Source organism: Myotis myotis, unplaced genomic scaffold (genome assembly GCF_014108235.1).
Source record: "Myotis myotis isolate mMyoMyo1 unplaced genomic scaffold, mMyoMyo1.p scaffold_m19_p_18, whole genome shotgun sequence".
Taxonomy (NCBI): domain Eukaryota; kingdom Metazoa; phylum Chordata; class Mammalia; order Chiroptera; family Vespertilionidae; genus Myotis; species Myotis myotis.
Window position 1 is genome coordinate 15,552,343 of NW_023416322.1, and position 24,988 is coordinate 15,577,330.

The 24,988-nt window shown below is 41.1% G+C and overlaps 1 long non-coding RNA gene across 1 annotated transcript in view; it reads right to left on the reverse strand.

Moving 5' to 3' along the window:
* Positions 1-3,782: 3,782 nt before the first annotated feature.
* The window catches only part of LOC118672677, a 33,450-nt gene continuing 12,244 nt past the window's right edge, over positions 3,783-24,988 (reverse strand). Inside the window, exons 6-7 of the long non-coding RNA XR_004973174.1 lie at positions 7,128-7,215; positions 3,783-6,573 (exon numbers count right to left, since the gene is read on the reverse strand). This is a non-coding gene — a long non-coding RNA (uncharacterized LOC118672677). The remainder of the gene's footprint in view (positions 6,574-7,127; positions 7,216-24,988) is intronic.

Consider the following 24,988-nt stretch of genomic DNA (forward strand, 5'->3'; position numbering starts at 1 on the left):
AAGGAGAGGGGAGTTCTGCTAAATCAACTTGACAGAATTCTTGTTAAAAACAGACATGCAGAACACAATACAATAAAACTTCTATCTCATAAAAAAAAAACAACACAAAAAAACAGACAGACACTCAAGTCCAAAAGAGGAGGAGGCCTGCTTGGGAAGGCAATTCAGAGGAGTTTGACTCAAGTTTGGTGAAGGGGAGACTGTTACTTCTAAACTTTAAATGTCTTGAGAAGAAGCAAAGAGAAATTACCATCAGTTAAGGCTCAACTATAAGTGGACCTAACTTCATACAAACAAACATTCACCCCTCTCTTTAGGCCGAACAACCATCTGGGAGGCAAGTGAAGAGAGAGCAGGCACTGGGGCCCCACTTTGCAGGCCCCTCGCCTCCTCAATCTCCCCGTCTCCCACGTTGATCTGGGTGCAAGGAACTCTGCAGACAATGCAGTGCCACTTGGTCTCAGACACAGGGCCCTTCGCAGGCCCTGCACCTGCTCCCGCCTCCCTGGCAGCTCACCCTCATCCCCCCTCCTAGTCATGCCTGGTTCTGGGGAAGCCCCCCCACACTGTGAGTTTTCCAGCTCTTTAATTCTGCCTGATTCTCCTCTGTTCTTACAACCAAGGTCTTTGACTACTGCTTTCATTGTGCTGTCAGGTTTCACTTTGATGCCTAAATTAATACTAATGGGAAGGCCTCTTGGCTGTTTGCTCACTTTTCTTTCTGCTCAGTTTCTCCAGGTTGAATACTCCTCCATACGGGCTGTGTGCTCCTCTGGCTGCCCTTTCTTGAGTCCATTTTAAAGAAGCAGAGCATTTTACACATGGTTTGCTACTCTAGAACTGGGTAAGTTGGGTGGGAGGCAGAAAGGAAATTTCACCCAACATCTGGCTGTGATTAGCTTTCTGGATGAGAAGCTGTGGGTCATTATTGGCTTTGATTACATTTAGCTTTAAATCCGAGCTCTACAAATATTCTCTCTCTCTTTCTGTCTCTACTCCTTAGGGACCCAACCTTTCCCCCAGATAATCAATAACCTCCGAGGCTGCAGAGGACAGGCAGCCTGGCCCTTGCTAATGGACTGGACCTCTGCCGGCTGAAGATAACATCTTGACCTAAGTTATGTTTCAGTTCCTCAGCCCTAAGGTGGAACGATCCCTGGCTACTTTCCCATGAGCTGGGACAGAGGGACACCGGAACAGACCTCAGAGCTGTCCTCAAGGCCTGGAGAAATGACTCATTACCCTGACCTCCAACCAATCGGCTCCCAGCACGACACTGAATTCCTGATCTACAGCATTGCATGATGTTGCCCTACATGATCTGTAACCTACACTCGGAGTTCCAGCTTTTGAGCATTAACTTCCCATTTCCTGGGTGGCACCATTCCTAATAAAATAGCCAAACTTCCTCCACTGAAATTCTCGTGGTTCGTGTGTGGCCTTGCTAGCACCCGGTGGATGAATTTCTGTTTGATAACACTCCACCCAAACTGCAGATGGTGGGCTCAGTGCCTTTGTCCCGTGGGCTGAATGAGTCTGCCTTTCCAACTTGCTGGTGTTTCTTATTTAATAATTCTTCTGTGGGCCAATCCCTGTTGTTTGAGGAGCTCATGAGAGGCTCTGCTGAACCCAAATACTTTCTTTCATAGCCTGATAATAACTGAAGTTTTATCTCTTTAAAGAGAAGTAGTTCTTTGAAGGTTTTTGTTTTGTTTTTTTTCAGATTTGAACCAAAAGAATGATCACAAACTGCTCCTGGAGGGTTCACATATGAAAACAATGATTGGTGCCCTTTTGGATGGGGGACTCTTGACAGAGAGAGCAAGATAAAGGAGGAGCTGCCAAGTCCGGAGGTGGGGGTGGATGGACAGGTGGATGCAGAACCAAGGACCATTTCACAACTTTGCCTGGAAGCAGCTGAGCTGGGAAAAACTTAGGCACTCCCACCCTCACCTCCCCCCCCCAAGATCATTTCTCATAGTTTCTTTTCCTCCCTAAGCAGCCCATATTCAACAAGTATTTGTCAAGAGCCTAAAGTTCTGGCCAGAGTACAAAGAGAAAGAAATGAAACAGAAAGGCAAAAGTTAATCAGTCATCAAAACTCAATACCTCTCTAGCCACCACAGAACACAGCCATACAGATCTTGCCTTTAAACTTAAAGCTTAACGTAGAGACAAAGACATGGGGGAGAGGGGGGCAAATATATATATACACGTATACTCACATAGAGTAATACAAACTGTGTATGATATACATATGTGTTTCTCCCCAAATGTGTCTCTTTATACCTTAGACTATAAAATTATACACACACACACACACACACACACACACACACACATACACACACATAACGTTCACTACATAGAAACAAGTCAAATTAATAACCTGTCCATCATTACTGATCTGAACTCCATGTGCTAGTCCAGGTTGGTTCCCTCTTAGATTTCTTGACCATCCAGGATCTTTTTCCTCATAATTTTCTTTCCTTTTGTGTTTTTGTTTATTTGGGGTTTTTTTTTTTGTTGTTTTGGGTGTTTGGCTTTGTTTTCTTTTTTTCCCCACTTGGTCTTATTCATTTGAATCTTAGCAGTGTTCATTCTCTCCTTCAAATTCTGTACTGAGTATTTTAGTTTACAAATCTCAGTTTTTAGTTGGAAAGCGTTTTTTTGTTTTGTTTGTTTGTTTACCCTTGAATCCCCTTAGGTCAGTGGTTCTCAACCTTCTGGCCCTTTAAATACAGTTCCTGATGTTGTGACCCAACCATAAAATTATTTTCGTTGCTACTTCATAACTGTAATGTTGCTACTGTTATGAATCGTCATGTAAATATCTGATATGCAGGATGGTCTTAGGCGACCCCTGTGAAAGGGTCGTTCGACCGCCAAAGGGGTCGCGGTCCACAGGTTGAGAACCGCTGCCTTAGGTAGTCTTATTTTCTTCACTAAAGTCAGCAAATATCTCCCAGGCTTCTCTACTTGTTTGTTTGATCTTCACCTATTTGGCTGAGAGTGTCCTTATCCACGTTATCTCTTTCTCTGCTCTTTGGGGCCTCTCCCGAATGTTGGAATTCCCATGGAGCCTAAGGCCTTCATTGCTCTGAGCTGCCTGCCAGCCCCACAGTTGCTTGGGTCAGGACTGACAACCAGGTTTACTAGTAGAGTTGGGAATGGTGGGGAAGTGGGATGAAATTGGGTTGCTAGTGGCCCCAAATCCTCTAGAAATCTCTGGGAACTGAGTATTGAAACCACAACTCTCCTGTATTTTCAAGCATCTCAAACTTTGGGTCAATGATCTGGATTTGAGTATGGACTTTTCCTCACCATCTGAGTGATCCTGCACATGTATGTTCCTTAGAACACAGGCTTCCCTTCCTTGTCTGTAAAATGAGATTCAGCCACGCTGCCCCACTTGCCTCCCGGGGTGTGTGATAAGGATCAAGTGAAACAATAACCACTAACTACAGACATGGAGATGTCTTTGTGATTGCTATTATTCCCAGTCCTGGCTCCTTTTCTTTCTTTAAAGTAACAGAACTGGAAGAGGTGAGCACTTGAGAAAAAATTACGAAATACCTCCAGCTTCTAGAACAGGGGTGGGCAAACTTTTTGACTCGAGGGCCACAATGGGTTCTTAAACTGGACCGGAGGGCCGGAACAAAAGCATGGATGGAGTGTTTGTGTGAACTAATATAAATTCAAAGTAAACATCATTACATAAAAGGGTACGGTCTTTTTTTTTTTTTAGTTTTATTCATTTCAAACGGGCCCGATCCAGGCCCGCGGGCCGTAGTTTGCCCACGGCTGTTCTAGAACCCTACAAACAAAACAATCAGAATATGTTTTTCAGAAAACTACTAACCTATCTGTTCAGCACAAACTGTAGACCAGGAGAAAGCAGGAGAAACACACCAAAGCCTGCTCCCTCCCTACATACAGAACGGGAGGTGTGGCTCAGTTGGTTGGGAGTTTCTGGTTCAAGCCCGGTGTTGCAGGCTGGATCCCTGGTAGGGGTGACAGGGGGTGGGGATAGGGGCAGCGGATTGATGTTTCTCTCTCTCCCTCTCCCTTTCTCTCTCAGTAAAAATCAATAAAAAATCTTTTTTTTAAATGGGAGGGGCTGCGGGAGAGAGGAGAGGATAGTAATTAAAGGGATCAGAGAGACTACTGCTCACCAGTTACCATTTCCTTGACCTTGGGCAAGCTGTTTTATCTCTCTGAACCTACTTTCTCATTTCTAAAATGTACTGGCTTTGTCGTGGGAGTTTAGTGAAGAGATAGTGGGATAATAACATGTCCTACACAAGATTTGGGACACTAATACTAAGTACCCAATAAAGGAACCAAGCATATAGTCCCTTTTCAGACTATTGACACTGCCTGTATTTGATTTTCACAGGCAGACTGGCCTTTTCTCAGTTTTGTCATTTACACTGTCCCGCCCATGACTTGCAGTTGAAGGGGGGAATAATCCCTCTCTTGAGTTTTAAGTGGCAGCCCTTCTTCAATGGGCTTGAATAATGTGTCTTCCTCTGTCAAGAATAAAAATAAAGTAAAATTAACATTCCTAACAGCTGAACAGGTGGCCCAGAGAGACCGGCAACTGTCACGCACCATCGCGGGGACACTGACGAGCAGGGACAGAGTGCCCGGGGCAGCACGGTGTCTAATTATGGAATCTTTAATTCACTGGCCCCTTTTGGCAGGGAAGGCCCCCAGCACAGATTGGTGTGGACAAATAAAGCTTCTGCATCTTAGCACTTGGCTCGACAGCCAAGAAGGCTTAGGGACACCTGCTCGGCGCTAAGCACCAAGCATTAGAGGAATCAAACGAAATTAGAGAGGTGGTCCCTGCCCTTGAAGAGCTTTTGGTCGGCACCATCAACTTGTTTCTATGTTCTGGCCTTAATATATATGTACCTTGGATTGTGCATACCCTCATTTTAAAAATTTTATGTTAGTCACCCTCTCCATTTCAATGTTTAGGTGACTGTGAGGCCTGGAGAGTTTGTGTGACTTGCTCATGCAAACAATCCTATTTTTTAAGGGAACAGAATAACTAAAGGATCATTTCCAAGTACAGATCTACTGAAGTTCTTAAAGATCATACTGAGTGCCTGTGAGTGCTTCCGGCATGCTGATGGGACGTGTGACCCAGTTTTCAATCACGTCTTCTTCTTCCTTTTCGCCAACACCCAGAGTTAGAAGAAAACTGGCTGAAGTGAAGAAAGGGAAGCCTGCAGGTGGTGGGGAATATATGGACTGCTGGGTCTCGGTCAGCGGCAGCCGGGCAGCCTCGTCCTTCCCCTCATCCTTCCCCTGGTGGGGGAACTGCAGGGAGCTGCTCCCCACTGAGACCCTACAGAGGGCCATCCCTGACAGAGCCAGGGAAGGGAGGGCAAGCCCCTTGGAGTTGGGTCTATTTGAGAAACTTTTTGGGCTGAAGAATCAGAAAAAGATAATTTTATTGCAGAAACTCATCCAAAGCCTCCCACAGGTTTTACCTCATCTCATCCAAATGTCCAGACCAACACTAACTTCTGGTCCTCAGAACTCCCCCCACCACCTCTCACGGGGCTGTAATGCAGTACTCGAAGCAATGAATGATTCCAGCAAGTGGTCAGACGGGGGTTCCTCACTTACTGGTTCTGTTCCTTTAGACAGGTTACCCAGCCACCCCCACCAAAGTTTCCTCATCTGTGAAGTCAGGATCACCATTCCTCCTCGGGGGACGGGCATTGCCACGCAGGAGTAAAGGAGGAGACAGTCAGGAATGGCATTTGCCTCTGGTCCTGGGTTTCCAGGTGACCTCCCCTGTTGTGACCTCCTTGGAAAGAGGTTCAGTTCTGGGCTCCTTAATAGAAGTGTGCAGAGACGTGCAGAGCAACAGCACTAACCTACACATTCACATAGCACAACAGGGAAGCCATGAAATCATTCCGTTTCCAGCCACATGGAGAATGTTTAAAATCACTTATGTGAGCAAAAGGGGAAGAAACAGTATCGCAAGGTCTTGCAATTTTTGTGTAAAGAAGGAAGAAGTATAACTGGGTTATCTTTTTTTTTTTTCCAATTAATTTAAACGACAAACAAAAAGTCCATTTTGACAGTCAGAAGTGAAAAATAATTTTTTTTCTCTATTTCCTGTTGTATTTCCCGTTAGGATGTAAAATCTTGGAAATAACATTTTGGTTTTTCCAAGTGTTCACTTCATTCAAAGCAAATTAGTCAGAGAATCACAACCTGCATAAATCTATCAGCGTCGGGGCCCGGGATCTCAGAACACTGCTGGGCTGAATCCTGAGATAAGTCTTCATGCCAGAAACCCTATTATTTAGAAGAACAGTAAAAATAACAATCGGAGATGACATCAGGATGGTGAGCGCATTGCACTCTTCTTCCTTGTGCATCAGAAGAAGCTAACATCTGCTCATTGCTGGCGAACAGGACGACACCGGAGCCTGGGAAACGTCTGGTTGGCTCCAACATACAGACTCTTCTGCCCTCTGGGGAAAATTCTCTTTTCACTCCATGACTTCAGAAAGACCATTGGCATGGGCACGCAAACACCTTCTGGAGATGGCATGGAAATATCATTCAGTGAGTTGAGAACAGATAAGGATGTGTTTTTACACTTGTGGAGAAGTAGATTCTGCTTGGAGCGTGGTGAACCCTTCTGTCAACAGGTCCTTTCTCAATTCTTAGCCTCTGACTTATTTAAGGACATGACAGAGAGTATTTATTGGTCGGGTTGGGGAAGTGTGCAGTTAGGTAGAAGAAATTGGCAAGAGTGCAAGACAGATAAAACTGAAGAGATGAGGCAAGGCGAGAGGAAACATCTGGAGCCCCTGGCAGGGGTCCTTTTAGGCTCCTCGCCTGAAGTAGCTCCCTATTGACCCTCTTCATTGTTGGCCAGAGTCTTGTTTTTCCTGCTATTGCAGATTTATCTAAAAACAAGTAGGATAACAGCAAACACTGGCATTTTGCTTTTAAGACTCACAAGATGTCCTCTCAAATCTCACCGGGAAGATTCTGCTTCAATAATTCACAGCTAGTTGGGGGTTCTACATAAACGGCTCTGACACATACCAGGGAAACTAGTCAGGATTTTCCTGGGTCGTTCATACCTGGTTACAGATCTCAGAAAAAGCCCTGCAGCCGTGTGCCTCAGGTCTGACAATGCTGCCTGTTATATTCAGGAGCCGGGACATATATCTGCAAGGTTCAGAGAAAAGAGTAGTTTAAAGAACTTATTTATTTTATGGTAGTAAGAACACTTTTCCCTCTAACAAATGTCTAAGTGTGTAATACCTATTGTTAAGCATAGATACAGTGCTTTACAGCAGATTTCTGGAACTTAATTACCTTGCTTACCTGAAATTTTATTCCCCAACGATTAGCAACTCTCCAATTCCCTCTCACTCCAGCCCCTGGCCACCACCATTCCTCTCTTTGATTCCATGCATGTGACTCTTTTAGACACCTCATATTAGCGGAATCCTGTAGTGTAGTATTTATCCATCTGTGACTGGTGTATTTCACCTAGCAAAATGTCCTCATCCAAGGTTCATCCATGTGACTTGGAATATGGATGTTTCGATCAATAGAATCAAGTCACATTCATTCCCTACCGAAGCTCTCTGAGCACAGTAGACCTCCCATGCTCATCTGGCAGGTGGCCCTAAGTCTTGCCGAGTCAGGCTCCAATGCTAACCCTCAGTTTCCATGGAGAGATTCCATAGAAGTGAGAAGTTTAGTTGACACACCATAGACCAGTGGTTCTCAACCTTGGCTGCACATTAGAATCACCTGGGAATCTTTTTAAAATCCTGATTTCTGGGCCTCATCCTCCGGAAATTCTGTTTCTTTGTTAAGGGATGGGGCCACAACATTAGTAACAAAGAAACAGAATTTCCGGAGGATGGGGCCCAGAAATCAGGATTTTAAAAAGATTCCCAGGTGATTCTAATGTGCAGCCAAGGTTAAGAACCACTGCCATAGACATTGCTGTAGAGAAAAAGCTTCAGGTGCCTTTTGACTTGTCTCTTTTTTTTTTTTCACTTCCTCAAAAAGGAAAAAGTTAGATACTTTTGTAACCCTTGTCTCTTCCCTCCAATTCACTTTCTGTGGACATTTCAGTCCTAATATGTCAATCCCTAACATATAGAAACATAGGTCTTTGGTGACCAAATTAATGAAATGGACGCCTTATTAACAGCAAGAATAAGAAGGTACTCCTAGGGATTTCAATTGCAAATATTATCACATTATGCTTAATTGCACATAGATCCAAGATTAATTTTAGACCTACATATCTCTTGCATATATTTCAAGACATTTTCTTACAAAATATACCCTACCCCACAAACAGTCGCTATTCATAAGTCATTGAACCAAATCAGGTCTCCGCAAATTCCCAACTCTCTGTCTCATTGGAATGTCAGCATTTAAAAGGGGCCAGAAATAAGTTACATTAGCTTATGCCTGAAAATCTGTTTTGGAGATCAGAGATAGTAACTTTAGTCATAGTTGTTGTAACAGCTTTTGCGCCCAATTCTTCCTTTGCACAAATACCATCTTTATATAGAGTAGGTCATTCTGTGCAAATATATTTTATTGCTGAAAATTGAGTCATGTCAATAAAATGTCAGTCTTCCTCTTTAATCAATCAAAATGCCTGAGAAATTCCAAAAGTATTAAATAACTATTAAGTTATCTTCTTCCTCTGCTCAGTCACAGACACTTTAGAAAACTGGCATTTTTATTTAAACCATATTACTTTATTCAGAAATGGGTGGAAATCATGGAGATGGAAGAACCAGCTGGATAGGGCCCGAGTAGGACTGATGATGTAATACCCGCTGGGCACAGATAAGCTAGGACTTCCCAGTTACATACAAACCCCATTTACTAACAGCTCCCAGTACTGACTGCTTACCCTGAAGTATGCAACGGTACTGATACACATTATTTCATTGAATACTAACCTTAAACCTACAAGATAGACACTGTTGTACACATTTTGAGACGAAAAAACTGAATCCTAGTGAGGCTAAGCAGCTTGGACATTAGTAAGTGACAGAGCCAGAATTTGTACCATAATAGCAGTGGTTCTCATCACAGCAGTGGGCATCTCCAAGGCCAAAACTATCTTCATGACACGAAGACAGTTTTACTATCATTCTCTCATTAGTATACAGTTTAGTTTTCCAGAAGCTTCATGCTGCGTGCTGATGGCAGCACTAAGGCTAATAGTATGTGGGTTTGTGTATTCTTGTCCTTAAAAAATTTAACGATTTTAATTTGAAACATTTGTTCATAGAAATAAGCCACATAAACAAAGCTCTCTGGGGTCCTCAGCAGTTTTTCAGAGTATGTACAGCAGTTCTGCGGCCAGAGTTTGAGAAACAAAGCATCATATTTTACCACCTTCCACAGAACACTTCAGATTTCAAGTAGCCCAGTAAAAAAAAAAAAAATTGGTTGCTGCACTGGCTGGCCACTCAGTGGTTAGAGCGTCGGCCCACAGACCAAAGGGTCGTGGATTCCCAGTCAAGGGCACATACCTCAGTTGCATGCTCGATCCCTGGCCCGTTCGGGGCGTGTGGGAGGCAAGCAATTGATGTTTCTTTCTCTCTCTCTCTCTCTCTCTCTCTCCCCCTCCTCCATCCCTTCCACTCTCTTTCTAAAAAAAATCAATAGAAAAAATATTCTCGGGTGAGAATTTTAAAAAAAGGAGATTGTGGAGAAGATATGAACTATGGGCCCAGCACTTAGACATCTCTGCTGAGAACCATGGGATTTGTCCTGAGTGGATCCTGTCTCCCTATGAGCCCTTCCCTTCTGCAAGGGTTTCCCTACAAAGTTTATAATGATCCTTGTAACGGTGTCATTTTATGATTAAATATTTTCAGATGTGAGCATTATTCCCCCCCCCCCTCAAAAAAGCAATAGAATGGTGCCAATGTGTTCATGGCACTGTTCTATGATACCATATTTAAATAAAATTGAGTAAATTTTGCAAACAAGAATTGCAAGTATTGTGCTTTACATTTTTCCAGATAAAACACAGATGTTAATATGTGCCTGATGTTCTATTCATTTTCTTGAGAAGTTCTAATTTATCACAGGAACATAATCTAATCCTAGACTCATTTCCCAAAGGGATTAGTCAATATTTATTTTAATGCCTTTTAAATCTTTGGGTTCATAAAATCTTACATCTTTCAATTTGAACCAAATCTTGATTTCCTAGAAATCCAGGTTAATGTCAACAATCCCTGAGTCCTTAAAGAGTAGCTGATAATTTGTGGAAATTTGAAGCAGATTGATTTTTAGTGATCATGGCTTTCCCACATGGAGAGCCACATATTTTTAGCTTTGTTGATGCACATGTTTTAATGAGAAAAACAAAAACAAACTTTTCAGTTATTCAGTCATCAAATATTTATTGAGTACTTTCTGTTTTATGATACTATAATGTTAATAGGCTAATTTATTCAATTCAGCTAATCCCTTGAATCTAAATGGTGGAAATTATTCCTTTGTTTTTTCCTCCAGACCATCATTATTTACAGAGATTGCATTTATATTCATTCATTCATCCTCCAGTGTATTTCCACTCCAGCTTCTATCAAGCTGTCCAAAAATGGCATTAGCCACAAAGAAACACTTACCATCATCACCATCAACATTGTCAACAATGGAGCATAGTGAACTGGGAACTCCCTGAATGGACTATGCTAAGGTGACATTTAGGTCTGTCTCATTCATTTGTGTTCCTCTACTCAGGGAGGAAGAAGGGTGAGAAGACCATGGAAAAGAAGACAAACATATAGCCAGGCCTTTTCTAAATTGTTTTTAGAAATAGCCTCTAAAGGTCCTCCTTTGAGAACTGGTAAAAGCCTGGAAGAGGAGGGGAAAAGTAAAAAGAAACACATAAAGATGTAGAAAAGAAAGAATTTGCAAATCAGAATGCAGATCGTTTGAATAGAGAATCCTAAGAGAGGACCAAGGCTGAGGGGGGAGAGGAGAAGGAAAAGGCATTGAAGGAAACTTGGGAAGGCCGCTGCCCTGAGTGCTGATCAGCAGCTTCCTGGGAGTGGAGGAATGGCTGGCATCAGTCACAGAGGTAGCCTTCCAGTGTCTGAATGCCTGTGTCAATCTGCTCATTCAAACTGAGAAGTCTTTGGTGTAATTATAACACCCACCCCCAGAAATCTTATTTTATACTTCTACAGCTCTCTTATATAGACTTTTAAATAATTTTAAATAGAAGCTGAGTCTAAAATCAATTCTTCCAGGTGATTTTGATGCAGTGGTCTAAACTTGGAAAAATATTGCAGGCATAGCCCCGACATGTTTTTAATGTCATGCTTTGTTTTAATGTTTGCCACATTCCATAAAAGTTAACCCCCCAAAATCCAAGTATTTACCATAGACCCTAAAATCTCACATAAATTTCAAGGAAAGAGTGTGTGTGTGTGTGTGTGTGTGTGTGTGTGTGTGTAGAGGTTGGTGCAGAAGGTGAATTATTCAGCGAGTCCCTTCAACTTTGTGTCTCATGTGACTTCGTATTTGGACTGATCTCTACCTGCCTCTCGTATTATGGGAGGAAAAGTATACTTCCCAAAGTGACAGGTCTGCGTGAGGAAAATGAGAGCATCAATGACCAGGGATCACCTGACAGTAATTCAAAGTGATGTCAAAGGGGAAGGATTATGACTATTTTTATTTCCTGAAGGTAAGCAAGCTAATAATTTATGTTCAAAAGGATGAGTTTTTCGGGGGGGGGGGGGAGGCTATACATCTGTAAAACAACTTGTTGTATTCCTCCAGTTCATTCAGACCCAGGTCACACACCCTCCGAGGAAGAGTGCAGGAAGTGGGCTGTGGGCGTTTCTTTGGGCCTCAGCTCTGTGGCAGCAGCAGGTGTCTCAAGGCTCTGGTGGTCAAGGCTGAGGACTCACGGGAGAAGAAGCCCACGGTGGAAGAGACAGGAGAGCTTCTTCACTGGCGGATAGTAGGTTCCCAATCCATATTTGTTAAATAAATTAACTCCTGATACACTGATTGTTAATGTTATCCTTTAAAGAATTTTAAAAAGAACATTAACAACGCACGCACGCACACACGCGCACACACACACACACAAAGGAAATTTGGAAATTTTCTGCCATTCTAAGTTTCGCCCATTTTGTGAGTATAGACGTAGATATTTTCATATGGTTGTAACTGAGTATGTGCTAATTACAATTCGAATGCTGTTTCATGGATCTGAGTTTCTTCTCCTGAAATGTTCTCCCTGGGCTCCAGGAGGCCTTTCATTCCCGCATGCATTCCTGGCCGCTTCTCCCAGCTCTGAGGGGCTCAAGACTACCTCCCAAGCCTGTGGCTTTCAGAGGCTTCTCAACGGAAACTGTATCTCCAGAGAATGAAGAGAAGAACTTATTTCATTTGTGTTAGGACTGCCTGACTGAAACTGTTCTTGGGTGCATTTAGCCAAAATGATCCACAGCCTTTTCCTCCTTCTTTGAAGCTAAGTGAGTTTTAAGAGTGTGAGCACCCTCTCTCCTCCACTCACCTCCTGCCCCCAAATACACACACACACACACACACACACACACACACACACACACCATTGTTATCTAAGACAAGGTCCAGCTAATTGCCTCTGGGAATAATCTTTGTCTTTCCCTCAGAAACATTCTCACCTGACTTTGCCACAGGGAACATAAAAATTAAGTTTCCTGTCTTCTTGGCTGTGACTCTTTTATAGTCTTTATTTTTTATTTAATGTGGTCTTAAACCCAAAGTGGTCCACACTATATTCATTCAAAAAGAAAGGAAACACTAGCATTTCCATTTAGGATTGTATAGGTTCTTTGAAATTCTTCAGTAATTGTTACTTCCATCCCATGTGGCTGTAGCAGGTCCTGTCCTGAATCTCACCCTACAGCTGTCACAACTGCCCCGAAGGCCCAGCAGTATCCCCGGGGTGGAAACAACCTAAGTGATTCCAAATCTGCCTGTTTGAGGACAGAAGTCACCATCTAATTATGAGCCATGGCAAGAAAGAAGCTGTGTAAGCGTAACTCATCCAGGTAAGACAGACAACTACAGCTTTCTAATTGCAATTAGCTCACTAACACTGCAAAAATTCCAGAATGACCAGAAGAGTCAAACATGCTACCTCTTATTGTTCTCTGTTTTCAGTGTCTTCACTCCCTTCATTCTCTCCTCTCTGACTTGTCAGCGTGGGTCTCAGAAGCCAAACATAATGGTGGTGGTGGGGATTATTGTCGAAAATCACACAAGATAAGGAGATGTAGTCATTGACAACACACTGCATAAATGCAAGGGTTCACAACAATCGTCATAGCTTCCCTGGAAAGTGTATAAAATGGTATTGTGAACTAAGCATGTTTGTGTGTGCGTGTGTGTGTGTTTGCCTTACATGACCATTGCAAGATGCACTGTCTTCTCTTCTCTTCAAGGCGAAGTCTTGAAAACCCACTGTCCTTACTTAGCGATTTAATTAATGGTAAACACTTAAAATCCTAAAGGAGCCCTTTATTTCAGAGAATCTTAAAGATGGACAGGTGTTCAGAGCTCATCTAGTTCTCAACTTGCTTTTGCTGAACCCACAATGAGATATTCCAATTATGTGGACTGGGTTGGAGCCTGGGAATGTGTTCATTTAAAAAAAACCCAGACTTGTTCTGATATCCAGCTAATGTGGACAAATTTAGTCCAAACATCGTATTTTTTTACACAAGAAACATAGAAACTAAATGAATTATTAATGAGACATTTAACTCTCTGGAGACTAAATAATTTCATTATTCTACAGACATTTATCATGGGCTTTGCTCTATATTAGGCAATGACTGATTACAAACAAGACATGACCTTTGTCCTCAATCACCTTACCTAGTCAAAACAAATAATCATCCTCTGATGATTAAATGAGTTAACACATAGTAAAAGCATCGGCCAGCTAAGGATGTGATAGAGATATGTGTAAGTAGGACTGTCTCCTCTACACTTGGACCCTGGAATCCTATGTAAAATAAATACCCTTGCATTGTTTTTTCTTTTCAGGAAATTGTGGCAACTATTTTAACATGTGATGGAGCAATCTCAGGATTCTCACCAATTTGGGAAGATTGAGGCATAACCCCTGTCTACTGGCTGAACTAACCATCCATGGGTTGTCCTAACTCAGTTGACCTTTGTCAAGATACTTGCTCAGTAAGGTACAGGAGGGCAAATGAAGAGACTGTGGGCTTCTACTCCTTCAGACTGTCCTGCTGCCCAGCTGCAGAGGAATACAGTAACAACAACCTTCGTGTGCTAAGATTCTAAACCTGCATTTCCTTGCCAACAACAAGTCCATGTTTTGGCTGAGTGCTGTCGTTTCCACTGCCCCATTTCTACCAACCCTGATCCAGCCTCTACAGTGGACACTGTGCTGCTCTGGGCAATGGACTGGACAGCACCGAGTTCCTTTTCCACTCCTATGGTGGTGCAGGCGCATTTACTCCATGACAGAGTGCTCTAGATCAGGACGGACACTTATTTTCCCCTAACTACACCCAAACACTGCCAGCCAACTCAGGGGCTTAAAGAGCAGCTCCACAGTTATGAGTGATTTTTCATTGTCAGAATAAACACTCACTCACTAGTTATATAAAGACATCCTTGACTGGCTCAGGAAAAATTCACTTGATTGTTAAGAACAATAGGAATACCGTACTTGGGGTATGTCACTAATATTTTGATAACAGCATGGCATCCTAAAGGATGATGATCATCCTCTTCTACAAATTATCCTCCCGTCCTATTTTCTGGGAAAATTATTGAGACTGATGGACCATATGTCTCACTTAAAACTGCCTCTGATGGGCATGTTTATATGAAAGAACATAGATACAAATACAGTCATGAGGCCCCCCCAAAGGTGAATTACTTAATGGGTTCCAAGCTTCCGTTATTCTACAGTTGACCTTGCTCATTCTCTTATTGTCTGTATCCAGGATGAATTAAATAGAAATGGAATTACCCCAGACGAGGATGTGGTGGAAACTTTAGTCTCATGACAAGGAATCCTTTCACAGCATTTTAATCATGCATTTCCTCTTGGAGTCTGATTGTGGAGAGACACAATCTTCCTTGGCGACAATGCCTCCATTCCATCAGCCTCTTGGAGCCAAAGTCTTGTATCAGATTCACTCTCAAACACCATGGACCAAGCATCTGTGGCCATCTTTCATGCTCTTTTCCTGTTTATTGCCTTAAAACTGGGAAATGGCTCACTGAACAAAGGCAGTTCCCCAAGGCCAAGCAGTGTGCAACACGCTAATAAATATTCAAACCAATGTCTTTCAAATGTCATTGTGAATCATCTTCCCCTCCTTCCTTCCCATGGTTCAGTCATCTTGCTGGCTCTGAGTTTTCGCCTTTTGTCTCGGGCCTCAGCTGCCTTCAGTTTACTGCCTATGACTGCAATTGTCTTTGTCTCCTTTATCCGCTTCACTGTGTCTCATTTTCCTAAAGTATCTGGCACCCACTTTTCCACAACATTGTTCCTTTGTTCCAGGAAAAAAAATAATCTGGGGAAGCAGCAGAAACACAGCTCCAAAGGCCACAGGGTGACATCCTCTCCCACCTGATCTTTATTCATATCTGGGTTTTAATTGCATTTTTTCCCCATTTCTCAAGCACCATCCACCTCCCTTCCGCCCTGACAGGAAGGAGCATTTTATTTCTCATTCAAAACGCTTTCCTACTGATCTCTATTCTTCAGAAGCTCCAGAGGCCCCTTGTTACCTGTTGGTTTTCCTCGCATTGGTTGATCTGTTGGCCTTGCTGTAGTTTATTACATTTTCAACCCTCCCCTCCCCCCGCCCCTCTTTCCAAACTTAGGCCAGAACTTACAACCTGCTGTCTTTTCTCATCTTCACTATCATTATCTTCAGACCAAGTCTTCCCAAAATGGATTTTTTTTTTTTTTTACCAACCCCGTGCTCTTTAAAGAAACAAAGAGGAGAATTATGTGATGGTTTCCACCGTTGGAGTCGGAGCGTCTGTGGCTTTGTTTGAGCGAGAGCTTCAAATCCAAAGCTAAACCTTGACTTAACACACAAACTCAATTGACGAGAGGAGTACCGTGTTCAAACCCACCAATTGGCCGAGGACACAATCAGAGGGTTATTGGCAGGTATCTTCTTATCTCCCTGGTGCACTGACAAAACTCAATTCATTAAAATAATAAAAAAAAAGATCTTGGTCCCTCATGTGAGCGGCATGTGATTTTCCATGAACGGTCGGCTCAGAAGGCATCGTGCCTATTATACATTCCATTTATAAATCAAACACCCCTCGTCCTGCGGCTGCACGCTGACATGTCAGCGAGGTTTGGGTCAGCCGCACACTCTTCCACGTGAACAGCAGATTAAGGCAAAGAGACAGGGAAGCGGCTCTTTTTTCCCCCCCTTTTCCACCAGTAATAGGCAGCTTGAACGTTCAAATTGGGCTGAGACTCCAAAACCAAAGTCCCATGAACCATAGAAGCAAAGAGACTTGAGATAAAAGCCAGGATCTGTCTGTTCCCTTGGAGCCTTCACCTTTCTTTCGCTCCCCTTCATCATGTTCATTGCAAAGTAAAGTATGTGCATGTGTGTGTGAATTAAAGAATATGTCTAGGAAAAGATGGGATAAAATCTAACCCAAGAAAAGACTTTGGTTTCTAAAGCCTGGGGAGGTGGTGTGAGGCCTGGGAATCTGGGGCTCACTGCAGGCCGGGAAGTGAAAACGGAAAGAAGAGTTTCAGGTTGTCAAGCAGAGAACCGCGGAGGGCCTTGCTGAGTACTCCACCATGAAGGGAGCATGTTCCAAGTCAGCCCAGCTATGTGTTAAAGTCACTATGCAGTTCCTCACTGCATGTGGAACTAGTTTCACCATGTGGCCTCCCATCTATGTCAAAAACATGTGATTCATCAAGACCTGCTGGGGAGGAGATTTTGTTAAGAAAATTTCCTACCGAATAGGTATGTCAAAACTTCCCAATCTCTGCTCCCTTGTCCCCACTCCCATCGCTCATACCTCTATTATCTTTAGTCCATAATAAGAGAAAACAAAACTGGAGGGGAGGCAAAGGAGAAGAAATCTGCTTGTAACTTGCATTTCCTTTGGACCTATTTTTTTTTTTTTTTTTTTTTTTTTTTTACCTATTGCACTAGACAAGAACCAGGAAAGAAATGAGTTGAGGGGATCTAGAAAGATAGATTTTTTTTCTTTTTGATCTACAAAAAAATTGTGAAGTTCTGAAACTGCACATTATCTTTGGGAAATGGCCACATATTATGGGTATTGATTCTACTAATGAGGGAAAGTCACAGGGGGGAATGAGATATTGAAAAGTGGTAGTAACATAATTTATAACCTATTTTTTTTGCTCCCCATACTTTGAGGAATATGGAATAAATAATTCAGTAACCCCCCCCCAAAAAAAGGGAAAAGAATAAAGACTGATTAAAGTAGACTACACTAGTTATTTTCATTGAATTAAATATTGTAGAAACAAGTAGACCACGCACAGCATATCAGTAAGATTTCCATCCCAAAGACCATAAAATAAAGGCCTAAAATTCAGGTAGATTTTAAGATAAATGGGTTGTATCAAAAATGTTTCATTAAAGTGTTTAATTGTCCTAATAACAGTTTTTTTTAAAACAATCTTTGATTGATATTAGAACGAGCATTTAGTGTAGTTTTCAAAAAATATATAGATTATAGACAAATTGAGCCAGTTTTCAAAGGATGGGGTCCACATAAATGAAAACCACTGAGGTAGTGACTTGTCCCATGTATAATTTAAGGGCTTTTAAATAATAGTAATGTGCGATGCTTGAACACAAGAGTTGACATTCTGTGTGACTTTTCCCCCTTCTGCATGGCATTTGCCAGAGGTGGTGGAACTGAGAAAGGAAAAGCTAGCTGTCCTCTAACTGTAGGTCAGCTCCCCATGAGTAGCACAAAGATCATACTGCTTGCACTTAACAAAACAAGCACAGTGTAGCATGCTTTGTCATTTAAGGCCTTTCAATCTAAAATAAGTCTTCTTATGAAAGGCAATGTTCATTAAATACAGCAACAGAACTGAGGATATTTTTCTTAGATGGTGTATAGTTTTTGTCCACGGAACATTCTTTCATTATAGTCTGATATTGTTTTCAGGATAGTTTCTAAAGTTTTAATTAACTGTGATTAGATGGCTTGTTTTCAAGGTAGTTATTCATCTGATTTTGCTAAGTCAGTTTCTTTCTTAACTGGTGACATCATAAAACAAGCAGTGATCCTCGTAACAGGACAAAATCCAATGGATTAACACTTAAAGTCGTTAATTTGCTTAGAAGCAATATTTAGAAATAGACTAGATGGCCCATTCACTCACACGTGTGCATCAACTAGTTAAGAAGCACTTATCCCTAAAATGTCATCTATATGTACATTACCAGTATAGAATGCAACATCAATGTTTTTTACTCTAAAAAGTTGTGTGCCCTCTATCCAGCTATTTTCCTTGCCCAGTAACTTAAGTCTATCTCTTTCTTTTAAGTTTTTATTTGCCAACCTATCGCACACACTGATAAGCTTTATCAAAAAAATTAGAATTAGATTATGTTGTGATTTAATCTGGTAATAAAGCATTTAGATAAATTCATATGCCCAGAATCATACAATATTGTAAGTGCAGGATGCCTTAGAAAGCTCCTGTTCCAAACCGTTCCATTAACAAATGGGAAAACTAAATGCAAGAGGTGCGACACTAGATAGCCCAGCTCGGGTAAGAATCCAGTCTCCTGACTTGTTCTCCAGTGCTCTTCACATTAAATCATGCTACTTTCATGGGCCAATGAAGAAGGTCTGGTTGCTAGTAAGATGTGGGAGATTCTGCCTCTTGACTAAGAAATCTGATCCACCAACTTACAGCCAACCTCCGATACGAGCAGGGGAAGAGGAGCCCACAAAGAGGCAATGAAGCACAAGGGACGGCAGTTGATCTGAAAACTATATGAAGGAAGGCACTTTGGGGATGGCTAAAAGCCCAGCCACTCAAGATTGCTGCCGAAACCGGTTTGGCTCAGTGGATAGAGCGTCAGCCTGCGGACTGAAAGGTCCCAGGTTCGATTCCGGTCAAGGGCATGTACCTGGGTTGCGGGCACATCCCCAGTAGGAGATGTGCAGGAGGCGGCTGATCGATGTTTCTCTCCCATTGAAGTTTCTAACTCTCTATCTCTCTCCCTTCCTCTCTGTAAAAAAAAATCAATAAAAAAACACATATATATATAAAAGATTGCTAACATGCAGAGGGTGGAAAGAATCCTAACTATAAATGCCAACATTTATAAGATATTTAGATTTAGATGAAGGAAGTTTTTCATGTCTACATATTTTGGGTAAGATTACATCTGAGCCAAAAAAGAAAAATCAGTTTCAGTAACAACACAGATCTGTTTCTTAGTTCGGTATAACTAACTATTCCATAAGAACCACAGGCCCATAGTGTATTTCCTATCTCATCTGGTGTGTTATATTCCTCCTGTTAGAAAATTACTGCTGAGATTTTAAAATGTCAACTAAGCTTATAAACTCTTAAATGGTTTACTAAAAATGGATAATTATGTGAGCAATTTTTGTGTTGCAACTGACTTATTTCAAACTTTATATTTATCAAAGTTATATATGCATAGCCTAAAATTTCAAATAGCTTAAGCCTTATTTTAAAAACAAGAGCCCTCTGACCTGAGAACTGTTATTCAAAGACAACCTCCTCAATTCTTTGTTATTTAATATATGTCAATATTATCTTTCAATAACATGTTTACTCATACATCATGAATTTCCAGGATTAGGCATTAACATTTGTCCTCTCACCATAAAAATTAAGGGTTCAGCTTTTCTTCAACACTGCTGCACCCAACACCATCATATATATTGTCATATGAATATTCTTTATATATATATATATATATATATATATATATATATATATACACACACATACATACAGACACACACACACACACACACACACACACACACACACATTCTTCCCTTCGCATTCCTCTAATACAGGTATATATTAACTTTTGATTGGTTCATAGTCATTGTTTATAGTATTACTAGAGGTCCAGTGCACAAATTCGTGCATGGGTGGGGTCCCTCAGCCTGGCCAGTGATGGGGGCTCTTCGAAGCCATCTTGCCTAGTCTGATCAAACCAATCGGGGACTGCCGGCAAGTGCAGGAGGTTGGCTGGCCAGAAGAGGGACCACAGGAGGTTGGCTGTGGGAGCACACTGACCACTAGGAGGCAGCTCCTGTGTTGAGCATCTGCCCCCTGGTGGTCAGTAAGCATCATAGTGACCGGTCAACTGGTCCTTCAGTTGTCCAATCGTAACGGTTGCTTGGGCATAGATATAGATATAGATATAGATATAGATATAGATATAGATATAGATATAGATATAGATATAGATATAGATATATAAAGATAGAGATATATAAAGATAGAGATATAGAGATATATATGGGTTACTATGCTTATCCTAATCATAGATGATTGCCCTAATCACTCTGCCTGCATGCCTGATTGCCCCTAACTGCTTGCCTGTCTTCCTGATCACCCCTAACCACTTCTGCCTTGGCCCCCACTGCCACGGCTTCGTCCGGAAGGTCTTTCAGCTGTCCGGACTAATTAGCATATTATGCTTTTATTATTATAGATGGGAATTTCTAGACTGACTCTAAATTTTAAAAATTCCTTTAATTGATTTTAAATGAATTTAATCTATTTTCTATCTTGTCAAGTTGTTCAACTTTATTGACATTTTCACTATTTTATCTTTCTTCATGTTTTCATTTTAAATCATATTTTAATGTCAAAGGTTCTTTTAAAACCTCTGAATATTCTTTTTTTATAGTATTATGTTCTTGTTTCCTACATATAATGACTTCTCTTTTCTTTTTGAGGCTAGTTTTTTCCCTCACTGTTTTCTTTTCTGAACACAGTTCCTATTTCTTCCAAATTTCTGTTTCTGGTGTTTGGTCTGTCTTTCTTATTAGGGGTTTCCCTTGAATGTATGGTAACCTGCTCATACTTTAATATGGAGAACTAAAAAGCTGCTTGGAAGTTGTGAGTGATGGACTTCATTATAAGGTAGGACCTCGCTCAGCCCTTTCATTACTGGATCCTTGAGTGTCAGTACTTTCAGGTCTACAGTCTTGGGCTAGTCAGATTTCTCAGAGAAGGGACAGCCAATCTCCTGTCTGGCTTCTGGCATTCTGGGAGCCTAGTAAGGGATTAAAGTTGAGGTTCTCCCCTTTTATTGTGATCATCCTGTTTTTAGGTTTCCCCTCCTCTCAACTGCGCCTGTGTCTTCCAGTCCAGAGATCTTCTGGTTCACCTCTCCTAAAAGGAAATCTCTTTTTAAATTATGGTGTGGAGGAATGGAAAAAGGACACAACTGCTCACCTACACAGCATGAGAATACGGATGTGGGCTTAACTGCGTCTTTAACTGCCTAGCAAACAATTCTGTTCTCAGCCCCATCTACACCTTCACTTTCAAAGACACCTTGCACTGCCAATTCTTGAGCCTTTAGAGGTTTAGAGGTTTAAAGTGGATTGCTTCTGTGCTTTTTCCACTGGGAGCTTTCTGTTTTCATGGCTTGGCCCTTGTCCATTGCCTTTCTAACTCTTGTTTTTATCTCACCTCATGTTAGTCATGTTAGTCCCTGAGGATCTATGCTTTTCAAAACATCTTTACTTTCATTTTAGTATGATTTTAGGGGGAAGCCATGGTAATCACAAATGTCTGATTCATCAATTAGTTGAAACACTGCCCCATTAAAGTAGAATGTGACTATACTGTCATTCTTAGAATTATACATACAACAGAACTTGAAAGTGTTAAAAATAAGCTTCTATCATAAAAATGTGTTCAAACAACATCAGTGATAGAGAAGTGCTCATATAAAAACGATGTTTATGTAGGTTGTTCTATATCTGCTCTGGTCAAAAAGACAGTCTCTATAGATGCAACAAAGCATTAGCTTTTATACTGGATAGTAATTTTTGAAAAGTAAATGCTTTTTCACTTATCTATGTCTCCTGAGTTTCAGTTTAAAAATTTTTATAACCAGATATAGGTGATTTTCTGTCACTACCAAATGAAGAAAGGCCCTCAGGGAGAAATACAGTCAAGGTTAGGGAGTTGAGTCTCAACAATACATTGAAGTGGAGTGTCAACTGAGTTGGATCACCTGTGATAACCATCTCCCCGACAACCATGCCACTCCACACCTGCTATGTAGCAGCCATACACCTCAAAGGGCATTGACCTCAATGACATCTCCAAGGATGTAGCAAGTCAAGGGTGTCCCATGCCCTTTGTCACAGGATCAAGTGACTGAGGCCATCAGACTATCAGCACATGGCATTCCACTGGCCACAAGGATTGGCACTATGCTCAGATCACTTGCCAGATAATTGAGGAAGGCATTCTTTTTCCTTGGGCATTTTCAAGAGAGCAAATAGCTCAGTCATTTTTGGCAGCCTCTCTGGGCCTGCAAAGAAAGCCAGCTTTGGGTTGAAGACAGCACCTTGGATGGCAGAGCAGAGAGACAGGAAAAACAACACTAGATGCTTGATAAACAAACCCAGAGGCCTGACTACCTCTGTATTTTTCATTATATGAATCAATGCACTCCTTTATTTTTAAAGTTGGGTTTTTCTTTACTGATAGATCTCATCACAGGCCTATATTATCTAGATTGCCTACCACAATTATATATTTCATTGTGAAAAAATGTTAAAATGGATCTGTCACTAACATTCAAATCTTACTGATAAAATGCATTTATGACATGGGCTTATTTGCTGTTTAGTGAACTCCTTATCTTCGCCAATTGTTTTTATTAGGTAAAACAACGAATATGTTTATGTATCTTTGCCTAGAGACACCATTTTCTCCTCTCTCTCTCTCTCTCTCCTTGATTTGTAGTTCTGTGGGTATAACTTCCAAAAGCCATTCACTATATCACCAAAATGAGAACGGCCACATAAGCATGAGGAAAAGAGGAAAGAATTATCATATTCCAACAAAACATCTTACTTAAATTCAGAAAATACAGATGAGGATTACTCCACCTAGAGAATTACTCAAAAGCATTTTTGAACTTGACTCTCCTAAAGATTAACAAATTATTGATTAAATAACAGTAGGATAAAGAAGCTAAAATTGTAGCTGTTTTAGTGTCTAAATAATGCAGACTTTGGTAGAAAACTCAAACTGAAGGAAAATTAATATACTTTACAAATTTATTTTATAATCTTCGGTAATTTAGATAATTATCAACTTTTATTTTGTGTAGCGTAATAATTTTCAAAACAAAATAAGAACCATAACAAGTACAATAAACATAAAGCAATAATGCTAAGGGCACAGCTCTTAATGTTCTTTTCTTCTCTGTCCACACACACTGTCTTGGTGATCCTACCCAGGTTCACAGCTTTAAATACCATCTGTACACCAATTATCACCAGTTTTAAATCTCCAGACCTGACCTCTCTTCAATCTCAACTTCTATGTCAAAACTACCTTTATGACATCTCCATCTGGATGTCTAATTGACAGTTCAAACTCTGCATGTCCAAAACTCAACTCTTGGTCTTCCCCCTCAAAATGTGCTTCACCTAATGTTCCCTGAGTGAACGACAACTTCATTTTTCCAGTTGCTCAGGATGAAACATTGAGTCATCCTTGACATATCTCTGTTTCTCAAACACAACTAATAGATCAGTAAATCCTTCTTGTTGCCTGTACTATCGAAACATATCCAGGATCTGATCATGTCTTTCCACCACCAATTCGACTGACCAGTACTGAATCACTGTCATCTCTTGCTTGCATAATTGCAATAGCCTAACTGGGGATGCTGCTACCAGCTTTGACTGCCTACTAGTAAAAGATTGATCCTTTTAAATATGAAGTCAGATCCACGGGCTTCCTATTTTCACTCAACATAAAAACCAACACCTTCATAATTACCTCTATGAACTGGTCCTCTATGTGCTCTCTGACTTCTTGTCCTCTCTACTCTTTCCCCCTTGATCACTCGGCTCTAGCCACACTGGGCATGCCTTTACCTTAAGGGACTTTTTCACTGTTCTCTTCCACTTCCCTTCTAGATGTCATGAGATCATATCTGAATAAAACCTATGGAAACCCTATTTAAAATCACAAACTCTCTTCTCCACAACAACCTGTCCCAACTTCCTGCCATGATGCTCTATTTTTCTAAGTTTGCCTTGGCAATGATCGCTTTCTAACATTATCTGCACTTTAGTTGGTTTTCACGTTTATTGTCTCCTTTCCCACCAGAAGATAAGCACCATGCATTCAGGGATCTTGGTTTGTTCAGCTGTGCATCTCAAACACCTTGATCTGTGCCTGGAACATTTATCTCCTGAACAGATAAATAAAACGGTAGACCACTCTCTATGCCTTATTTGTTGATGACAAAAATGGAGTAATCCTAACAATGAAATTAGATCTGTTTTAGTTTTATAAAGGGCTTTACAATTTGCTTTATTTTCCATTGGATGGGAATGTAAATATTTTTTGAAAATATAACTGATGCATGTTATATCTATTACTAATGGGAAAACATTAATAAACAAGCTTTAACATCTCATACACCCACACGTAACACGTCTATAGATTTCCAATTGTGCCTATGGATTCCAGCCCCTGCACACTTCTCTCATTTGTCCTTACTTGGGGCAGTCTAGGCAAATAGATTGGCTATATACTTGGCTGGCTCTAACTTGGAAATGAAGTTTATTTCTCCTCTAATTTTTACTCTAATAATTCCAACCTGCAAAATCTTTATGTAGGTTTTATATAACCTATACCTTGTAT